This window comes from Monodon monoceros, unplaced genomic scaffold (assembly GCF_005190385.1).
Source record: "Monodon monoceros isolate NGI ecotype Baffin Bay Population unplaced genomic scaffold, NGI_Narwhal_1 Super_Scaffold_19, whole genome shotgun sequence".
NCBI lineage: Eukaryota > Metazoa > Chordata > Mammalia > Artiodactyla > Monodontidae > Monodon > Monodon monoceros.
The window spans coordinates 74,935,561-74,957,948 of record NW_021703775.1 but is presented as its reverse complement, the minus strand read 5'-3'; the positions used below and the strand labels follow the sequence as shown (position 1 = coordinate 74,957,948).

Sequence of the window (22,388 nt, the reverse complement as noted above, 5' to 3'; positions counted from 1 at the left end):
TTTTCTCTCCCCTCTCCCACCCCTCCCCAGCAGGCAAGCACCAAGGAAAGGCCATGTGGGGACATAAAAAGAAGGTGGCTGTCTATAAGCTAGGAAGAGAGTCCTCATCAGAAGTCCTGCCAGAAACTTGATTTTGGACTTTCCAGCTTCCAGAACTGTGAGAAAGTAAACTTCTATTGTTTAAGTCACTCAGTCTATGGTATTTTATATGGCAGCCCAAGCTGACTAATGCAGATGGTGTTATAACTTTTGTTTCAGTCCTCAAATAAGATTCAGAAAACTCATCAGGAGAATAATCTATTATGTTTAGTCATATTTTGGTTATTTTCATTTTTTTCCCTTCTTGATGCTCTAAGATTCCTTCACTTATCATTTTCTTTCTGCTTGAAGAATTTCCTTTAGCCTATCTTTAAGTGTATATCTGTTAAGTAACAAAGTCTCAGAGTTTTCTTTCACATGAGAACATTTTTATTCCCTTCTCACTACTGAAGAATAGCTTTGCAAGATATGGAGTTTGCAGTTAATAGTTCTTTTCTTTCAGGACTTGAAAAATACTGTGCCACTTCTCTTTGTCCTCCATTGTTTCAGATGAGAAATCTGTAATTCAAATTGGTATTTCTCTAAAGATAATACCTTGTTTCTACCTGGCTGCTTTCAAGATACTGTTTTTGTTTCCAGTGTTTAGAATTGAATTATGCTGTGTCGTGTTGTGGATCTCTTTAAGTTTACCCTACTTGAAATTCTATTAGCTTTTAAAATTTGTGTATATATCTATATCTATCTATCTATCTATCTATCTACCTATCTATCTATGTCTTTCTCCAAATATGGGAAGTTATCAACCATTATTTCTTCTAATATGGGACTCTAATGATATGAATTTAGATTGTTTGTTATTGACTAGATTAGCTAGATCTGAGTTAAAATTCTGTTTAAGCCACTTAGTAGCTAAATTATCTAGGTAAAATATTTCAGATTGATTGATTGATTTCTATAAAATAAGACACGAGGCCAGTCTGTATTGGACCTCTGTTACTTTAATCAGCGAGCACTGCCCCCCCCCCCCCCCGCCCAGTGGGACTTTATACACATAGACACACATTGTTTTCTTTGGGGGACTTCTCTTTCCTCACTGTATTTGGTGGGGTTGCCAATCATAACCACCACAATCCTTACCACACTCCACAAAGATTGAATTGTGTTCGCCCTAGGAAATAAACTGAATGAGGCATCAGCATTATCATGTTCAGCCCAGTACCTGGACGGATGCCTCATCTATAAGACTAAGTATTATTTATTGCATGTGTAAATAATGACTCAAATCCCAATAACATTTTTTTTCCCAGAACGGTGAGGTGACAAAATACTTAACGATTTGTAGTGCAGGTCAGCCACTGGCTCTGGAATTCACTGCATTAGCAATCTAATTGTTCTGTCTCTTTATTGCTTGCTCCACATTTCTCCCTCTCCCTTTGGCTACATCTATCTTATTCTGCATGTCTTTATCTAGACTATCTCTGTATTTTTCTCCTTAAGTCCCTAAGCGTCTTTATTTCTCCATTCTCTCTCTTATGATCTCTGCTCCCCTGAAATTTTTTTTTATTATTTTGTATCTATTTTGATTCCTACTTCTGTATTTTATTCCTTCTTACCTTCCCCATTTTATTATTTATTTATTTATTTATTTATTTATTTTGTAACCAGCTTCCATTCACTTTATTTTTCTCATATAAAACTATGTGGTGGTCACAGCTGGAGCTTGGGTCCTCTGCAAGGAAGCTCTGGTGTGGGTCTTTACAAGATGGTCAGTGAATTCCTGCTATGGAGACTTGGTGAACAGCATCTGTTTCCAGAGATCAGGGGTGAGATAGCTGTAGGTCTTGGAAATGGCATCAAAGGTGGCCTTGGCAAAGTTGCCCAGGGTGGCAGTGCAGCCCCTGACAGAGGTGTAGCAATCGTCAGTACTGGCCATCAGCAGCAGCTTCTTCGGCACAGGGGCTGAGTTGATGCCAGTGCCCCTGGGGCAGGGATGAGACTCATCAGGCCAGAGCCACAGAGAGCCAGTCATCTTGCAATGAACAGCATTGGGCTTGCCGATCTTGTTACCCCAGTAACCTCGCTGCATGGGGACGATGGAGAGCTTGGCCAGAATCATGGCCCCACAGATGGCAGTGGCTACCTCCCTGGAGCACCTGACACCCAAACGATGTCCATTGTAATTCTCAGTGGCGACAAATGCCTAGAACATGGTCCCACTGGCCAGCACGGGTCTGCTTTTGCACAGGCATTATCTTCAAAACCTCATCCTTGAGGGATGCCCCCAGCAAAAAGTCAATGATCTCAGATTCCTTGATGGGCAGAGAGAAGGGACAGATCTCCTCCAGGGACCCGATCTTCATGTCCTTGACCAAGCGACCCAGCTTGGTGACAGAGAGCCTCTCCTTGTCCTTGGCCCCAGCCCCGGGATGACGTAAACTACCTCAGCCTCCTATCCCGGGGCCCCCTCGGCCTCCGAGCCCTCCAGCAGCACCTGTATCATCTGCCATTTGGTGTTTTTATGGAGAAGAATCTCACTTCCCCACTTTAATCTTTTTGCTTCTTACCTGTCTTTCCAGATCATTTTCTCTATTCGGTATCAGATCACAATGGGACTCTAAGTTACATGTATTTATTTAGTATTTACTGTTTATTCAGTATTTATTTGCTATCTCTTGGAATAAAGATTTATCTTCCTTTTTCTAACTGAAAGAAACTCATTTAATGTATTAAAATGAATATATGCAATTTAAAATATTCTATACAATCTAATTAAATATTTAATATATTTAAGTACCAAAGTTAAATATATTTATGTAGGGAAGATAATATAACTTTTTATTCATCTCCAGCTCATGATTAATTTTGCTTTTCTTGTGGATTCAAGGCTGTTAATAGGGAAAAAAAATCCTCATCCCTCTTGTAAACATGGGTCTCTGATGTCTTTTGTTAAGTTAGTGCTAAAGCCACAAACAGCGAATGTGACAAGCAGGTCTGATGACAGCAATGTTGATTAATCTCCATAAGCTGGAGCATCTGGTTTTTGGAATCTGAACAGGAAACACACAGCCCTAGCTCAGCATCTAGAGTATTCATTGGCTGGTGAGTATTGACTATGCATATTAGTCAGTCAGAAATGTCCAAAAGGAAGAGCACACCATGGCCAGTGATCTGGCTGAGTGGACAGACCTATTCTTTGGTTAGGGAATGATTCTTTATTCAGCTCATTCTCCAGACCTCAATTCTGACCCAGTCAATTCTGCTCTGCTATAGAGCTGGTCCCAGTAGAAAAGAAAGAGGGAGGTAACAGTCCCTGTGTCTCTGCCTGAGGGATGGCAGGAAGCATGGCTACACTCATACTTCCTGGCCACTAGCTCTGCAGCTCCAGCTGCTCTCCTTTGCTATATGTCTTCTCTAAGGCTTTCCCTCTGCTAACCTATCCCAAGTGGTTCTTAGTGCTCTGTTCTCCATCTCTACATCATAGGCTCAGCAGAATAATTTTCTTTCTTATTGTAAATCAATACAATAATCTCTCCTGGTGGAGGATTTTCCACCTTGAACCTTAGCTCTCATTGGGAATGAACATTGGAAATGAATCTGTTCCCTGGGGTCCTGAAATGCTCAAAGCTCTCAGTTTCTGCTCCCACCTCCACTCCCATGTCCTTGATAATATGTGCCAGGACCCAAAAACATTTAATTGGAGAGCTTAGTTGAGTATTTTTCTCCTCCTTAGATTACCCTATAAATATTGAAATTGAACAAGATCTTTCAAAGTACTAAGTGACATTTTGTTGGTGTACACATGGGATGAATACATTTACATCTATTAGATAATGATTTATCAAGCTAATTGGCCCCAAACCACCAACTTTTTATTTTTTAAGATAAAGCCTAACACTTGCAGGGAAGAGGTATTTTTTTCATACTTGGGCTCTCCTGGGGCATCTTGCAAAACTGGATTCACAGACTGCAAATGTGCTTCGTGTGCTTTCTCAGTGAGGAAGGGAAAACTGAGATCTCTAGCATTAAACAATCATTTTATTCCACAAAACCTGTGTGTGAATTATTGACGTTCCATTCCCATGTTTACTCAATTAATGAAGCCAATTAGTGCACATTGTGCTTTGTAGTAGCATCAGCAGGAACTAAATGAGCCTTTGGGGATGTTTATAGACTTAGTTGATTTCAGGAAAAACGTTGACTGATAGAAGCAGCTGCTAGTGGGAAACAGTTTGCTCCCAAATAGAAATGAACCATAAGATTGAACAGATGTTGTTCTGTCTTCTTAGTGCCTGGATTATGGTGCAATGTTATCAATTAATTTCCTACCAGGAAAGTCTAAAATATAGTCAAAGGAAACTGTCAGAGGCCTGCCACAGCATTCTACAGCAGCAGGGCAGTGTTTATTCTCCAGGAGGTTTGTAGTCATTGGCTTCCCAGTTGTCTCACTAATCAGTTAAAAAACAAACAATAAAATGACCAACAATTTTAAAAAATTGACTTAGAAATAATATATAAACTTAGAGAATGAGTTGAAATCCCTTTGAATCCATTTTATAATATTCCAGTTAATTATGGTAATGAGATGTGGTGGTTAATTTTATGCATCAACTTGAATGAGCTAAGGGATACCCAGATGGCTGGTAAACAGTTTTTCTGGATGTGTCTTTGAGGGTGTTTCTGGAAGAAATTAGCAGTTGAATCAATAGACTGAGTAAAGCAGATGACCCTTATCAATGCAGGTGGGCATTGTCCAATTTATTGAGGACCTGAATAGAACAGAAAGGTGGAGGAAGGACAAATTTGCTCTTTGCTTGAACTGACACATCCATCTCTCCTGCTCTCAGACATCAGCACTCTTGGTTCCCAGACCTTTGGACCTGGACAGAATTATACCACAGATTTTCCTTGGTCTCTAATTTGTGGATGGCATCATGGGACTTCTCAGCCTCCATCATTGTGTGAGTCAGTTCCTATAATTTATCTCCTCTTTATCTATCTATTTATCTATCTATCTATCTACCTATCATCTATCTATCTATCTATCATCTCCTATTTCTCTGGAGAACTGTGACTTATACATGAGGAAAACAAAGAAAAGGGGTAGAGAACAGGACCTCTTATTTCCAGAGGGTAGACTTCCCAGCTGCAGTCTTTCTGGAAGAAATCTATTCTATAGCTCTCTCCACATTATAATGCAGGGGATCTGCAACAGGTGTCAGACAAAAGTAGGTTTCCATCAGGTATGCCCCCACATAGGTTGTATGACCTTGGGTAATTTATCAATACCTTGTGTGAGTTATCAATACCTTGGGTAAGTTAATAAAGCATGCTATATCTTGGTTTCTCCTCTATAAAATGAAGATACATATACTTGCTTCACAGGGTTAAATAAAATAACATGTGATAATTTTTGTTGTAATGCACATTTTCTATATTAGGTATCATAGATTATATATACAATCAATTTATTAATTTGCAAGGAGATGAAGGAAGTGAAAAAAGGACTTTAAATGAATAGGTTGGCTGTAAAGATGCTTTCTGATTTTAGAAACATGTTAATGTGAAAAAGAAAAAAACTTGCACCCTAGATTTAAGAAAATGTCATAGTATATGCTAAAGAAATATTTACTTTTCTTCTTCTCATGTATTAAGAAAGCAGATATCAGAGAGCAGCTCACCAAACATTCAGGGAGACTGGAACTTCTTGATATCTATTTATAATATACTTTATTTCTAGTGTGAGTATATAAAATCCAATGTACAAGAATCAAAGAATCCTAGTTTGAGACATGTGAACATCTCACGTGGCCTTAATTTCTTATGTTAGGCTCACAAATAAAACAAGATGGCTTCTGTTTCGTAATCCACACTTAATTAGTCCTTTTTTTGGTGGGACCAATAAAGAGCGGGGTGCAAAGGTTGTATTTGTTTGACTACTGAAAGAGCATTTCTAGCACAATGAATAAATCACAAACCCAAGACACTTTACTCTGTATAATTATTGTGAAGCCTAGTTTTATTTTCACCGAAGTGAGGCATGAGGTTTTGTATGTGCTTGTGTTGTTTTTAATTTTGGCAGGAGATGGGGCAGTAGAGAAAGCTGTGAGGGAAAAGTGTTTCTGTCTTGTCAAATTATTTTTACATAGCTGTGCTAATTTATTTCACTCATACCCATTGATTGTAGACAAAGAAATCAGCCAGATCAGAGACCGGACTTGGAAACATTGGAGACAGATAGAAATATTGGATTTTTTGAAGATAGAGAAAGGGGAAATTATATATTTATGTACTAATAAATATTTGATATAATATATATAATATATATCAATATAGTTATATATTAGTATAATATATATAATAGTATATGTCATGTGTGTATATATTTACACACATACTGAAGGAAAAAAGAGATACAACTGATAGACAGTACAAAAATATTCCCTTTGGGAAGCCTAAAAACTTGACCCTGCAGGGGGTTATTCTTACCCCCTTCTCTTCCTCTACCTATGTGTCTCTATGAATCATGGTTCAGGGGTGCTTGACATGCTGCTTGAATCTGAGCCACGTGGAACCACTTGCCTCACGCAGGTCTATCCATAATAGGGCTGGTGCTGCTTCCGTGTCCCTCTTTTGTAATCCAGGTCTTTTGTCTTCAATTTCAGAGTTCCTGGTCAATTTAAAGTATCTCTTCTTTCCAAATGGTTAGAGAAGCCTCTGCCACAACTTTTGAAAACAAGATTTTAATTCTCTTTATCATCAACATATAAGTGTAAATGCTAAAACCTGCCATTTTATTGAATACTTGCTAAGTTCTAGGCAGTCACCTTAGTTAATTACCTAATTTAGTTCTCACCTCGGTCTTATGAGACAGATATTGCTATGGCCATTTCAGTTGAGCACACTGAGATTAACTGAATGATGTAAGAGCCAAGATGGTCAGTCAATGAACATTATTTTTGCTTGGTGAAGCCTGAGGGAGCTGGTAGACAGATCATTAGGGATGGTTTAATTCATTGTTCATTTTACAGAGCAGGAAAAATGAGTCTCAGAGGCAGAAAGTGATTGCCCAAGGTCTCACTGGGGTGTATATCAGAGCTGAGAACCAAACTCAGGACTTGCGACTTTAGCACCCCATCTCTTCTGTGGAGCCCCGCTGCTTCATGGAACAGAATGACAGCAGGCTGATTGAAGTATGGCCGGTTGTGGGTCCCCAAACTGCTAACATTGTGCCAGTGTTAACGAGGCTCCCTGGAATCTGGACCAAGAAGAGGAGAACGGATTTGGGGAACCCCTCATCTTCTTTCCGGATTACAGAGCCTTGTCACTCAGGCGCCATCACCCCTTTTGGCCCCTCTGTCCGAGAGATGCCTGACGATACTTCCCAGAGTAAGACGATTAGTTTAGCTAGAGGCTAAGAAATAGGATCGTTGTAAAAGCACATTAAAGGAAGGAGCTAGAAAGAAGAAGCACTTGAGGAGAACAGGGACACAGTCTCTTCTTCAGCTCCAGTCACACCTTTTACCTTCCACAGCCCAACAGCCACCCCTTTTGCCTACCTTAACTTTAGACACCAAATGAGAAGATGCAAAGGCTGGATGCTGGATACCATGCCCCCACCCACTTCCCAGGAGCTCAGGACTCTACTCTGTGAGGCCTCCCTTAACAGGGGCAAGAGGGTCTGCTCTCTGCTCCCTTGCTCAGCTTGGGCATCCACACTGACTCACAATCCCTTCTAGAACCTTCTAGTTGATGGAGCATATGTGACAAGCAAAGGAGAGACTTTGAGCTCTTCAGTGTTCAAGGATTAGACGTGAGTTTAGGAGGGACAAAGGTGAGAGCTCAGGATGTGGTAGGGTAGCGGGGCGAGGTGAGAGCTGCCACACAAGGTGAGGAGAACCAAGCAACACAGACATCCCTAAGTAGAACTAGAGAAGATTCTGCACTTTAATCATTTCCTCTTTGTGCCTCCATGCCCAGTTTGGATGGATTTATTAGTTCTCTTTCAATTCACTAACTCTATCTTTGTGTTTAGTCTAGAGTTTATCCCATTTCCTGAGTTTAATTTACACACATATTTTTCATTTTCAAACTTTCTACTTGGTTAATTATCCACATGTTCTTGTTTTATTTCTGTTTGTTTTTCTTTTATACATTTTGTTCTATTTAAGAGAACATTCTACATACTTGTTTCATAGTATTATTTAGATTGTTCTATAAAGTTTACTACCTCTGGAGTAAACTGATGGTCCACCTGTTGACGTTGGCTATCTTTCTTATATTTAAACTTCACTTGTTTTAGAATTTTGATTTATGAGCTGATTTTGAGAAGGATTATTTTTTCCCCCTCTCTTCCTCCATGCTCATCACTCACCTTGCAATTTATGTTTGCTTCTACTGAGTCCCTGGGCCTTAGTCCAGCGCTAGCTCTTTCAATGCCATGTTGGTGATGCTGAGAGTATCAGAGGCTAAGAAAAGCTGGGTTCATTCCTGGTCACCGGGCAGCTTGCATAGGGTGTAGCCTCACCTGTTGGGCAGCAGTTTTTCTTACTCACTCAGCTCCTGGTTTCAAGCAGTGAGACTAGCTCAGGTCCCACATCTTGAGTGGAGCGCTTAAGGACATTGATATCTTTGGTTCTGAACCCACACCAGCCTCTGTGGCCAGGTCTATCTCCCAGGTTATGTAAAAGCTACATTATTACCTCTTGTTATGTGAAATGAAGATAGTATCTACTTTTTAGAGTCGGGGAGTCATGATTAGAATAATTCTGCAGTGTTTCTCTAGTTTCCATGATTTTTACATTTTTATTCTAAACAGTGCTGCTGATACTGTCATGTGATTATGTCAACAGAGAATTTTTAAAAAAATAAAATTAGACACAAATCCTGAATTTATTATATATTTATTTACTAATATGGATATGTAATATATCTGCACACAAGTGTACACATACTATTCCTTTATTTTTTAATAGAATGAATCTTTGAGAATTATATACATGAATAATTCTTTTCCAAAATCCTTATAATTGGAATTGCCTAAAGAAGTTTACATTTCAATATTCAATGTTAGAATCATTTTGCAACATTTTTATGCTAAAGTTATAATTTCAGTAACTTCCCATTACTGTGAATCCTTTGCTTACTGTCCCTTTAAAATGACTATCACAGAAAGTAATGTTATGGTTTTTGAGAGAAATTTGCCTAAAATAAGATTTTTTCCATAAATAATTTTGTTGAGCAGGAGATTTCTTTGCAGGAGTATAACAATTCTCCTTGGGGGGGGGTGGGGAATGTCTCTTTAATATACCATTTGGGATATGATAGTCCTTGGATTTATTTAACAATTATTATAAACACATTTGCAAAAGACAGGTGCTCAGAAAGATCACCTATTAATTTCTACCATATTCCACTGAGCACAGAGATTTACATACAATTATATTGCATTTCCTATTTCAATAATATTCTTTTTGAGTCTCTTAAAAAGTATAGCCTGTGCTGGGATAAATGATCTGTCTAAGGATTTCTAGTCTAACATACAAACAATGCCAAATAAACTACTTGCCTTTGTAGAGATCCAAATGCATTGTCTTAAAAGGCCTTGATCTTTGGGTTGCTGGACTCAAAGATAGAGACTGTACTCATGAGGATTTGGGTCATAAAACCCTAGAGAGGTTGCTGGTGAGGGCAGCAGCCATTGTTGCCTTTTCCCATGGGGGTGGATAGTGTCAAAGCTTTAACATAAAGAAGATGTTAAAGAAAAAATTACTTATGACACTTGTTAAAACAATAAAGCAGATTTTATTCAAGACTTGCAATAGGTATAGGTACTACTGTGATGGGGTTTTGCAGTAGGGGACAGAGATTAGGCTCAACTCTGAATAGAAAAAGGAAAAGTGGAAACTTATAACCAAGGAGCAGAGAGGGGGCCTGTGGATGGAAAACTACTAGTGGGAAACATCAGGGGTAAAGGAAAGATTCTGGCTAAACGGACTAAATAGGGTTCTTGCTGAAGGCAGGCCAGGGTTATCAGATACTGAGGGTGGGGTATTCTGGCTAAAGCGACTTGATAGGATTTTTGCTAAAATTGAGTAATGCAAAGAAGGACATGGAAGTCTAAAATTTGAGGTCTAGTTGGGAAGAGGATTCAGAGAAGTCTGACTTAAGTGTGGGCAAGAAGAGACTCTCCGTCAGGGACAGGCCAAGAATACTGCAATCAGAAATTCTGAGAGTTAAAGGGGAAAGGGGGTGTTTCATATTATCAGGCAGTGGTGTTGGAAGCTGGGATGTCACCCCTCCCTCTCTGTGGGTTGGTCTTGTCCCAACATGTCAGGTTTAAGCTGAAGCTTTCTGTCAAGTTTACTGACTGAGGGACTACACGTAATCCCATCCTCCTGTTTTCAGAAGGCAGGCACCCACCGGCGAGTTCTGGAGGGGCCAGACCAAAAGCAGTTGTGGCTTATAATGTTCCTATAGCTTATGAAGTTCAACATGCTGTGTCCCATGTTCCTCCTCGCTGGCTCCCCAAATGAAAATTTAATCTTCTCTGCAAGGGGGATGAGTTCAGCTTTGAGAATCACCACATGGCACTGCTGACCTCTAGGAAGCCCTTATGCAGTTTGTGTGTAGGAGTTTTAGTTTTCTCTTGGGTCAGTAGGAAGACATTTTCCTTGCTATTTTCTATTTCTTTCATCACACTACCTACCTTGGCTTAGTGGCTTTATCTGTACCTCACCATGGTTCCTCTTGGATCTGGGGGAGGAAAATACGTTATTTATATGTTTTCATAATTGAGAGAGGAAGAGAGAGAGAAGGAGAGAGAGAGAGACCCATCTGCTGCATATACTGACATTTTCTGCCTTGTTATACTGTGTTCCTGGGACCCTTCCTCACTGTGGCCACTCCACAACTGGCCCATTTCCTCTCAATACACAGCTCGTGCTCAACTTGATTCCCTTTCAACCAACTGACCTTACTGGTGTATTTAATTTTGCAGAAGGACACACATCGAATAACTCTCGTCAGTAGCTGCTGAATGTATATTCAACATTTTCTCCTTTTATAGATTATATTATTTGCATTCTCAAGTCCTTTGTATGGCATATAAGGAATTGCAAGTGTCATGGGAGAGAAGAAATAGCTCAGGTTCCATATCTTTTTGGATTTTTTTCACTTGAAACTGGTAGATTTATAAGAACAAATATCAGTTACCAAATAAATAAAAATATGTAATTACTAGTAAAACAGACAGCAGATGGGCTTTACAATGCATTCACTTTACTTTGCAGTTCTACAGAACATGTGGTGCTTTCATGGGCACTGATTCTTATCAAGGAGTTAGGATCTGACCACTGTGAAGCAGTACATCATTCTTAGTAGGAGTTGTCACAGCCTTGCTAGTGATGGAAGGTCAGTAATCACCAGTTACAGAAAAGCCACTAATGTGTAAGCACTTATACGAGAGTCAATTATCATAAAGGGAACTAGAGGAATAGGCTGGAGAGATGCAGGAAGATTTTTCAGGTTGGCTCCTGGAGTTCATATTTCTTCCAGTTAACTGTAAATAATCTCACCACTGAGGATCTCACTTAAGTGATGCTATTTTTTTCTTTTAGGGAAGATGTATTATTATAATTAACATACCCTCATAGAAACCTAGATGAGTACACTTAAAACGGGTCACTTATTCTGACTTTCTTGATTTAATGTCATTTCTCACACTAATTTGCTATTTCCCCTCACCATCTGCTACCATAAGCTCATAGACAAACATAGCTATAAGTCATAGTTACTAAAATTTTACTCTTCTTGTCTCATGGGATGTATTCATTAATAGGGTGTGTATATGTTTGTGTTTATAAATTCACATTATCTTTACTTTCTGTGTGTTTCCTCTAGGTAGGAGTAATCTTTGCAGACATTAATTACAAGATCAGACCTTAGAGGACAGTGACTTTGAACTTCTAAGATAGTTAACAATCTTTAACCATCACCAGTCATTTTTTAAGCAGCTTCTCTGTGGGTTGGATGAAAGTGGATTCATTTACCTGACTTTGCCTTCCTCTTTTTGGTGGCAGATTAGTCATTACAGGTCGGTCTTTGAATAGAGTCCAAATTGGTACATCTGGATCTGTTTAGTGACTCTACACAGGAGCTCAGGCATCAGCTGATCTGTCTAGTTAGCAGGTAAATGTCTTTGTTATCCGTCTCTCCATAATGCTTCTGACCACGTGTTTGCATTACATGGTACAATGCAAAAACAAAACAAATGAACAAAATAGAAAATATTTTTACCAGACTATTCTCTCAAGGAAAATAACTAAGTTTTACTCTCTAAGATATCACATAGATGGAGCATCAAAGAAATAAACTTTGTAAACATATCATACTGACCTGAACCCAAACCAATAACTTAAAAATCAAAGCAGGATAGATAATTCAAATCATTTGTTCCAAAATGATTTATATCGTACTAATTACCTTTAGTCTCTCTTTCTAGTTTGGCTCTCAGCAGCAGTACTGTGTGCTAGATTTGGAGAACCATAAAATTCAGCATGGATAATAACTTTATTTTAATTGCTGAAGAGGAGTGATAAGCCTTGTCAATTTGCCACAGAGCTGTTTGCTCACTTTCTTTCTAAATTCTGCGTGGTCAAAGGAATTTTTTTTTTCTCACACCTGTAACATTCCACTATCACCTTGGCCATGTTGTAGTATTAAAAAATTTAAATCCCTCTGGTGAATAGCCAACTGTGCCCTTTCTTTTTATGGAAGACGTATTCTACTTCCAATTTTACATGGGCTGCTGCAGCCTCCAGTGTAAATAAGTGCCCCTGTCTTCTAAAATGTCACTGATAAACTCCCTGTCATTTGGTGTTTGAGAAAGATGTCACACAAGAAATCACCTTCATGTTTCCACAAAAATCATCAAATGAAAACCTAGATCAAATTTACTAATGAATTTTAATACATTCCTATATTAAAGTAAAATGCATATGTGTGTGATGAATTAAACTGTTGAGTCCAGAGCCATTTTGTTTTTTCACTTTGGGAAGATGGCTTTGTTTTTCTGCATACAGACAAGACTAAGGAAGGTAGATATTAGGCCAGAAAATTAGGCCTTATAGTGTCAATAAAGAAGTCCTATATTGGAGTCCAGAGATCTAGGTTTTAGCCCTATCCCGGCCTTTTGTTACCTGTATGACCTTGAACAAATCACCCTTTCTGAGCCCTTATTTACTCGTCTATAACTTAGAGATATCAATACCTGCTCTATTTCCTTGGTTTTTCATGTGAGGTAATGTTATTAGAATCTGTGAACTACTACACAAATGTGAGGTGAAATTACTTTAAAGTTGAACTAGAGTATTTTTGATCAAAGGCTAAGCCAATAATGAAGTCACTGTTTGTGCCAAAATATTCCTTTGTCAATGGGTTCTACCATCTATTTATATTTTTATTAACCATGCCACTTTAAGAATAACAACAGAAGATAAGAATTATCTGAGGCACACATTTTGCTGACTCTGAGGTTGGTTGCTGGTAGCAAATAAAAATAAGGGCTCCTAATCACTGTCTCATAAGTGTCAAGCATTGTCCCTGGGGCTTCACACACCTTATTTGTTTTTCACCAAACCTCTGCAAGCAACTCCCACTATGCAGTTAACAGATACGCAGATAAGCCAATGAAGGCTCAGAGATGATGTCTTGTTCAGGTCATAGAGTTGGCTCCAAGCACAGTCAGAATTCGTACCTGGAGAGGACAGCACTCCTGTTAATGTTTCAAGCATTCGACAACACCCATAACAACAGAATTCTGCTGCTACACTACCAAAAATTGCTAGATCCTAGGAGAGATCTACCAACAGGCCACCATCTTGAGGGTGAAGAAAGGTGTCTTTTTCTAGGAGAGTGGCTGTTGGCAGCTGTGAGAAATAATAGTTTTCCTTCATGTTTTCTTAACTTTTATTTGAGCTTTGTTTCTCAAGAGTCAATATCATCTAGACATTTCCCTTTTGGGCCCATGCCTCCACTTACATTTTAGTTTTAGGGAAATTGATCCCATTATTTATTCAAAAGAGAAGTTCATATTTCTATGATAACTAATTATTTTGCACAAAGTTGTCTATTTAGACTCAGTTCTTAGCAACTCATTGCCACAAGCAATGATAGAAGTAGACTGCACATAAAGGCAAACTCGCTGTCAGCATAATGTATATTGGGTATGATTTCTAACTCACATATTATTACAGTTGTAAGGTGACTTGAGCACCATCTAGGCAACTTCCTTTTTGTTTGTTTGTTTGTTAGTTTGTTTTAGGTTGGGAGAAAGAGGCCCAAAGGAAGTGACCTGCCTATGGTCACATCATTTCCAGAGGTACTAAGATTTGTAAACAAATTATCTTTTGCACGTTCTCATGCTCTTATTTCCTTTGCTTTAACAGAAACTTCCAGCATAGAGCAGTGTTCTACTTACTACATAGTGAATAATAACTTAACTTCAATCCCCATCTACCATTGCTTATAAACTGGGGGTCCTATACTAACACCTCTCACAACACATAAGCATTTTTAATTCCTAGAGGACCACCAAAGGCTCCTCCACGGACTTCTTGTGCTCATGATAAAGACTTCATATATTAGTTTAAGCTGATTTTCCCGCTCACATCTACCCACTATAGTTTAAGGCTAATTGGTGCTGCTTTTGAAAAGTGTGCTTCTGTGAGACTCATGAAGCCTTGAGATGACGGTGCAAGTCTATAGACAACAGAATTTGATTTACCCAAAACATTTTAGGACCCTCAGATATATTAAACACTATACTTTCTTCACAATATTTTGTCTTCCACATCAATCTTAAGTTCAGCTTTTCCTCAGTATTCTATTTTACAAACTATTGTGTGTAGAATGAGAATGACATTTAAGAACAGAATTTCTGTGTATAATTTAAGAAATTAATTATCAATATATGGAATAAAAAATTAAGAATGCATGCAATTTTTTTCCTGTTTTCTTATCTGCCTCATCAGAATGACTGTCCCCTGATGTATACACAGTCTTTTAAAGCTATGGTATTGGAAGTAAGGATAGGTGTCTATGTGACACACATGGAAATTCTGCAATTAGAAACAATCAACTCATGAATGTAAGCAGAGTGCCATGCTAGGAAGAGAAAGAAGAAAACAATTTTTTTTTTCCTTTTTTTTGCGGTACGCGGGCCTCTCACTGTTGTGGCCTCTCCCGTTGCGGAGCACAGGCTCTGGACGCGCAGGCTCAGCGGTTATGGCTCACGGACCCAGCCGCTCCGCGGCACGTGGGATCCTCCTGGACCGGGGCACGAGCCCGCGTCCCCTGAATCGGCAGGCGGACTCTCAACCACTGCGCCACCAGGGAAGCCCAGAAGAAAACAATTTTAATATGAGCATCCTGGTCTTTCTAAAATATAATTTATTGCTCAAATGCACCATTTTCAATTAAAAATGGAATTATTATAATTTTCCCTTTGTTTCCATTATTGTTTCTCTTTCCTTGAGTGACTCATTATAATTCTTTATCACTTCTGTTTATCTCTTCATGAATAAAATAGTAAGATATTTGAAATGTATTAATATATTAGGATATTTTTCATTTCATTCTATTTAGTGTTTGAAGTTTGGATATATATGTATATATACATATGCCTATATATGTATATCCATACACATATTGGAGATTATCTATCTATCTGTCATCTGTCTATCTATCTATCTATCTCTCTATCTACCTGTCTATGCTTCAGTGTGTTAGAAGTAAAAAGCAGAGACTTCTTGGCAAATACAGAGAGATTTTGTGACAAATATTCAAGGAAGGAAAAAAGTATATTCAGCCCAGATATCAGTTAAGAACTAGACACCCATTCAACACCGACACTGAAAACCTGGAAGGGCATAGAACTCATGGGAAAACTTAAAACCACTTTGAAGCATCTAAAAGAAACAAAATCATGCTGTATGGGCAAATTTAGTCAAATCCAGGGAAGAGAAAAGAAATATGTAGGTCCTGGTCTTTCTGCAATAGAATTTGTTGCTTAATTGTGCATTTTTCCATTTTACAAAGTGAAATCATTATAATATTTCTTTTGTTGTAGCAGTTTCAATGAATGGCATGGCTTAGACCCAAGAAATTTATTGAGGAATTTGGATAGAAACATTTGATGATTATATTTGTGTCCAGTCCTGCACATTTTAGAATCAAAAGGGCCAGAGAGGACATGCATCCAATCTCCCTCTTTAGATGTGAATCCTTCTCTGGCATTCCTAGCCTGTGGAATATATATGATGGCAGATAGGTTTCCCCTTGTCTGTACTGAAAATTCTTTCTGTGGAACTCTAATTCATTCATTCAGCCAACACTGAGTCCCTACTATATGCCAGGCATGTTTGTACACAGGAACATATACAACTGAATAAGTAAGACAACACCTCTGTCCTGGAGATGATCACAGTCTAGTGAAAGAGAGAGAAATATAAATAGCTTATTAGAATATCAGGTAATAAGCACATGGTAGGAAAATCTTAAAAATTTTGAAGGAATTCAGAAGAGAGAGTGATAGACACTGGACTAAAGAATTAACATATGAAAATTGTTTTGATTCATTACAAATTTCTATTAAGCTCCCTATTCTCTGTCTCTGTCTGTCTCTCTTTCTCTCTCACACATATGGTAAAATTATGTAGCCCTTTTAAAATCTTCACAGTCATAATTTCATGTCTCATTTTTCTGCATCTGCCTTTCTCATGTTCTTATCAATAAACCTAGAAATGAATTTTACCAAAAACATGTTCAGATGACCTAATGAAGCATGAATTGAGTTTGTGTGCCTCCAAAGGACATAATAATGACTTCTGGGTAAGATTATAGGGCTCAGTGAAAAGAAATATTTCCTAACAATCAGAGATCTTCATCAATGTAAGGGGCTGCTGTGGTGACTAGTAAGTTCTCCATTCTCAGAACTTAAGTAATTGTATATTTCTATTGATGCGGAATCTTATTCTATTGACTTTTGAGTTGACAAAGTTATGGAATTGTGAGTTGGGTTCATAAGAAAACTTTTAAATATGTACATTTAATCATCTTAATTTTCTGTTCTCTCTTTAGTTACAATTCTACAATTCCTGTTATTGATGATAATGTTCGAAATTCAGGACCAAGGACAGCAATTTCCATCCAGGATAACAGGGATGATGGTTTGATACTAAATAGCAACAATAACAAAAATCTTACTAGCAAAGATATTATATGATATATCCATTTGATCAATAAATGTAATTTCTGAGTTGAAAAGGAGGAAAATTAGCAGTTATTGAGCAAACCACCATATTACCTCTTTTAATCCTCCCAACAAATGTGTGTGATAAATATTGTTATTCATAGATATTTATGACATGTGTATGTATAAGTATGTATAAACACATATATGTATAATATGTTTACAAGCTGTCAAGATATGTTTATGAGTGAGGGAAGTGAAGGCTTAAAACAACTTTCTTAAGGTTACATTATTAGTAAGAGATTCAGTCCCATTTATGATTTCAAATCTCATTGCCTTTCTACCCATAAGGAGAGGAAATATGCAAAAAAAGGGAAAAGTTGCATCTGCATAGCCAAAAATAATCATGCAATTTGACCAAATTCAAAGAGAAGGAAAGTGCATTTTTTATAGGGAATGGAGGAGAGACATTACTGAGGAAAGTAGGTTATTACCAGCTATATTTAGGTGTTTAAAACACTTTGCTTTATAACATGTATATTTGCATGTATGTTAAACATTTTATTTTCTCAAAATGACCCTGATCCAGTTTAGATACACTTCTTCAGTGTGCTCTTCCCCCCAGATTTCTTTGCCTGTGGAAAACCCCACTCATCCTTCAAAGTCTCAGACACAGCTTTGTTTGTGGTTGGCAATCAAGGATTATTACTGATTTAAATAGAATAATCAAAAATTAAAATTTTATAGAATTCTAGTACTATTGATGAAGACTCAGCTTTTGGATTATCCAGTTTCATAAATTACAACAGATCTCTTCAATATTAAAAAGATAGCCATCTTTAAAAAGTATACTGTATACTAACTCTGTGTGGAGTAGTGGAAAGAGCCCTAGGATATGGGTCCTTCTTGTGACTCATCACTGACACTGTGCCACTTGTGGTTAAGTATGTTACCTTTCTGAGTCACACAATAGAAATTTAGTTAATTAGTTACTATACAATACACTTAGCTACTTGTCTTTCCAACTAAACTGTTGTTGCAGGCATCATTGTGCTTGTTTTACATCCAGCAGTATACCCAGAAGGTACTCAGATATCTTATTTTAATTGATTTAAATGAATTGAATTTAATTTTTTTCATGTGTGGAGCATAAATAACAATCCTTTCTCTGCATACTGCACACTTTGTCCTGTGTTGAATCATTGCATGTGAAGGTTTTTTAGGGGAAAACTCCCATAAAGCATTATGCAAATAGAGAGGTTTAGATCAGTTTATCTCCAAAGAAGTAGATCTGACTTACATGGCCTAAATGTGACTTCAAGAAACAGAGGGAAAATAAATCCATTGTAAGTTGAATAGCATAACCAGAATACCTATTCCAGAATCTGAATGTTGAAAGCTCACCTGCAACAAGAATTTCCCTGAAGCAATATTAGAGAAGGAAGTTCCCATCTATTTCTCTATTAATCAACAAGTGACTACAGTTGATTTGTAAATATGGAAAATAGATTCCCTCATTTAGAATCAAGACTGTCACCTTTCTAAATTATACACTGATGTATCACAGGGCCTCGATACTTTCATCCACATTGTTGTTTGAGCTTCACAAAAGCTTAGAGATTCAAGCAAGAACACATCCCACTTTCTTGGAAGACTGAGACCCAGTAAGATGAATTGACATGCCAATATCAGAGAGCTTCTTGGTATCAGCCAAGATAAAAAATCAGGCGGCTTAATTCTGAGCCTCCATCATGATTCCTTCCCCCTGTAGTGCCATGGACGTCAGAGGATACTGAAAGGTCTGGAACCCTCAAGATCAATCAGAGCCCATCTCTGGTATCCACATTTGACTTCACATCACTGACCTGTGGCTAAAGATGTATAATCATGTTCTCTGTCTCCTGAGTTTCTGTTTGGTGTCTTGGTTTACTTCCAGAAAAGCACACAAAATAGATAATCAGCCAATAAGGGAATATGTTCTTCCAACCCCAGGGGCAGCTGTTCAATATGAAGTTAAACTGTCTTTCAGCAAGGTCATTGGCATATGATTATCACTCTAAAAGCTCTTAAAGATCTTTATTCTCAGGACTCTTCTTAACTGGAATGTTTGGTATTCTGCATCTTTGAGAAATGTATATTTTATGTGGGTTGGGTTGGGATATTTATGAAAGCCGTTTTGAAAATATTTTCCTGTGGAGGTCTCTAGCCATTATAGTCTGCATTCTGGCATCTTTTCGTCTTTCCTTGAAGTCTTAAAGTGATTACGCTAGTATCAGCAATAAAGTTCCTTCCCCATCCCTCCCCACAAAATAGCAGATGGTGAATAAATATTTTAAATACTTTTACATTCTGTGACTCATTTTCAGGCTAAGTATAGCTTTACCCAGATGTTCACAATTCTGATCTAGAATAAAGGGCAAGTGGCATTTATCAAGCCATTCGCTGTCTTCTAACCACCAGTTCTTGCATATGACCGTGGCATGAATAAAAACTATTAAATAACATTGTTAAAATATACAAAATACTTTATTTGCATGCATTTATTGCAGGTATTGGTTGATGTGTGATCTAGATGTAAAAAATGATATCTTGCATACCACTGGTTTATCAGTATTTTAAAAAACGTTATTTTTGATAGACCTATTCAGAAATATACTTACAAAACTCAGAGAATGTATGAAACAAAAGCCATCTGCTTTGTAGCAGTTAAGATCGTATCACTTTTGTGAGAATCAATAAATACATTTATTGAGGTATGGCTATGATTTTTCTTACTCCTTCCTATTTCTTAGTAGTGTCATATGCACAAAGGAATTCTGATGTTTCATAATGTTTTTAATACATAAATACGTAATACCAAATATACGTAAAGGGGTATTCTAGGTTCCTCATAAGCAGGTATCAATAGTATAGAATGTATTTAATTTTATAAATAATTCAATATGCAGATGTAATTATGCCCAATGTTTATAATGTGTTATGTGATTCAGTTACTGCCATCTTACTTTAATTACAAAATCGTAACGAATTATGTGTTAAAAGCTGAGTGCTCATTGGTATTCTATGTTCCAGGACCAGCACAAGTAGAATAAGATTCAGTGCTTACTTTTGAGGTACTTCTCATTTCTATGGGGTGATTAGACAAAGAACAGATCAATGCCCTTCGGCATTTCAGGCCTCATACCAAACGGAGCACATGTAAGGGGGCTCTCACCTTCTAAGCCTACAGGACCCTGCTCCTGGCCCAGGGAAGCCTCTTTGTCATCAGCCAACATAGAGGGAAGGTTGAGGGAGAGCAGCCTTGCTCCCGAGGTGGGTCAGCTAACAGGAAAACCAACAATCTGTCCTGGACTATTTGGCCACCAGACTTCAGTGACCCTCTTGGAAGGCCATGATGACTGACTGGATAATATTATCCAGTCTGATTATCTAGACTGGATAATAGAAGTCTGAAAGTTGGGGTGAGGGAAGGGGAACATGGTAGTTGTCTTCAAATAATGGCAGAGCCGTCTTGGGCAAAAGGGTTGCTCTCAGTGGCACAAGGGGCCTGAACTAGGGCCAGTGATTAAAAAGAGCTGGGAAATCTTGTTTCTGCTTCATGTAACGAAGAACTTTCTGATAATCGGAGTTGCTGACTTTGGAAATGACTCTAGTGTGATGTGGTGAGCTTCATCTCTGGAAGAGGGATGATCACTCATTGGGACAATGTGAAGGCCATATGGGTGTCAGTGGAGCCCCAAGACATTTTTAACCTACATGGGCTGTGTGTTCTGCAACTTTTTGGCTTGTATTTTCAGAACTACAGGGCCTGAGTGGTAAACTACTGAACCTCAAATCTAATTTCTCACCTATTATTCGTATCCAATTTTATTCACCTTCAGGTCTACCTTTTGAAAGCAGCACTTGCATTAAGCAATGTAAAAACATTTCTGGAAATGGGTTTTCTTCTTAAACCTATTTGTCCAGTCTCCCTTTGGTGAACAACCTTGTTTCTTCTGGCTTTTCAATATTCAGCCTTTGTTTTGACTCCGTGTATTTTACAATGTTCTAATCCTTATTTCTTTGCTACTTTTAAATTACCCCCAATCCCAAGACTTTGCTAGATAGAAGAGATTGAAAAACATTTTTTTATTGAAAGGCTATATTCTCTAAACTTCAGTGACTTTGTAAAGCAGATTTCATCGGAAGTGGGGCTTGCGCATTTTTGGTAAATATGAGCGCTCACTCTTCCTCGCGGCTGCTTCGAATTTTACTGATCACACTTTGGAAATGCATAATTGTGTAATTAATCTTGAGGATGTCAGAATGCGTACTCTTAAAAGTAATTTTCTTGGGGAAATAATACATATCTCATTATTTTTTTAACTGTAACTAATATTCATGGTCTCTTCATTTATGGGTATAAACCCTGCCAGAGATGGTCAATATCAGTGCCATATATTATTAAAGTGAATTAATTTTTCAAACACATCTTCCATTCAATTTCTCATTAAACACAGCATTGTAAATTCTGCTGTCAAGGAATACAAATAACATGATTATACAATACTTGCATTATACAGAGTCCTCTTGGCTAGGATGATTATCTACCATAAACACTGATTCATTCTTTATGGAAAAGAACTTTAAAACACAGTTGTTAAAACTGACAAAGAGCCAGGTGCAATCCAAACCTTTGATGCTCTTGTAGCTTTTACCAGTAAAGAGTTTGTAATCATTGCATACAGGGAGGAACCCGAAGATAGATACATATTTACTTAACCTATAGCTTTTGAAAAAATGTACCATTTATTCAAGGACCACCAACCTTGGCATTACACAAATGTAAGCAAATAAATGGATGAATTAATGAATCAGAATGAGTAAGAGGGCCTTCCGTGGTGGCACAGTGGTTAAGAATCTGCCTGCCAATGCAGGGGATACGGGTTAGAGCCCTGGTGTGGGAAGATCCCACATGCAGCGGAGCAACGCGAAGCCCATGCACCACCCCTACTGAGCCTGTGCTCTAGAGCCCGCGTGCCACAACTACTGAAGCCTGTGCGCCTAGAGCCCGTGGTCCGCAACAAGAGAAGCCACCGCAATGAGAAGCCCACGCACCGCA

The 22,388-nt window shown here is 38.1% G+C and overlaps 1 pseudogene; it reads right to left on the bottom strand.

Moving 5' to 3' along the window:
• Positions 1–1,735: 1,735 nt before the first annotated feature.
• Positions 1,736–2,546, bottom strand: LOC114900950 (annotated as a pseudogene).
• Between the last annotated feature and the right edge of the window lie 19,842 nt (positions 2,547–22,388).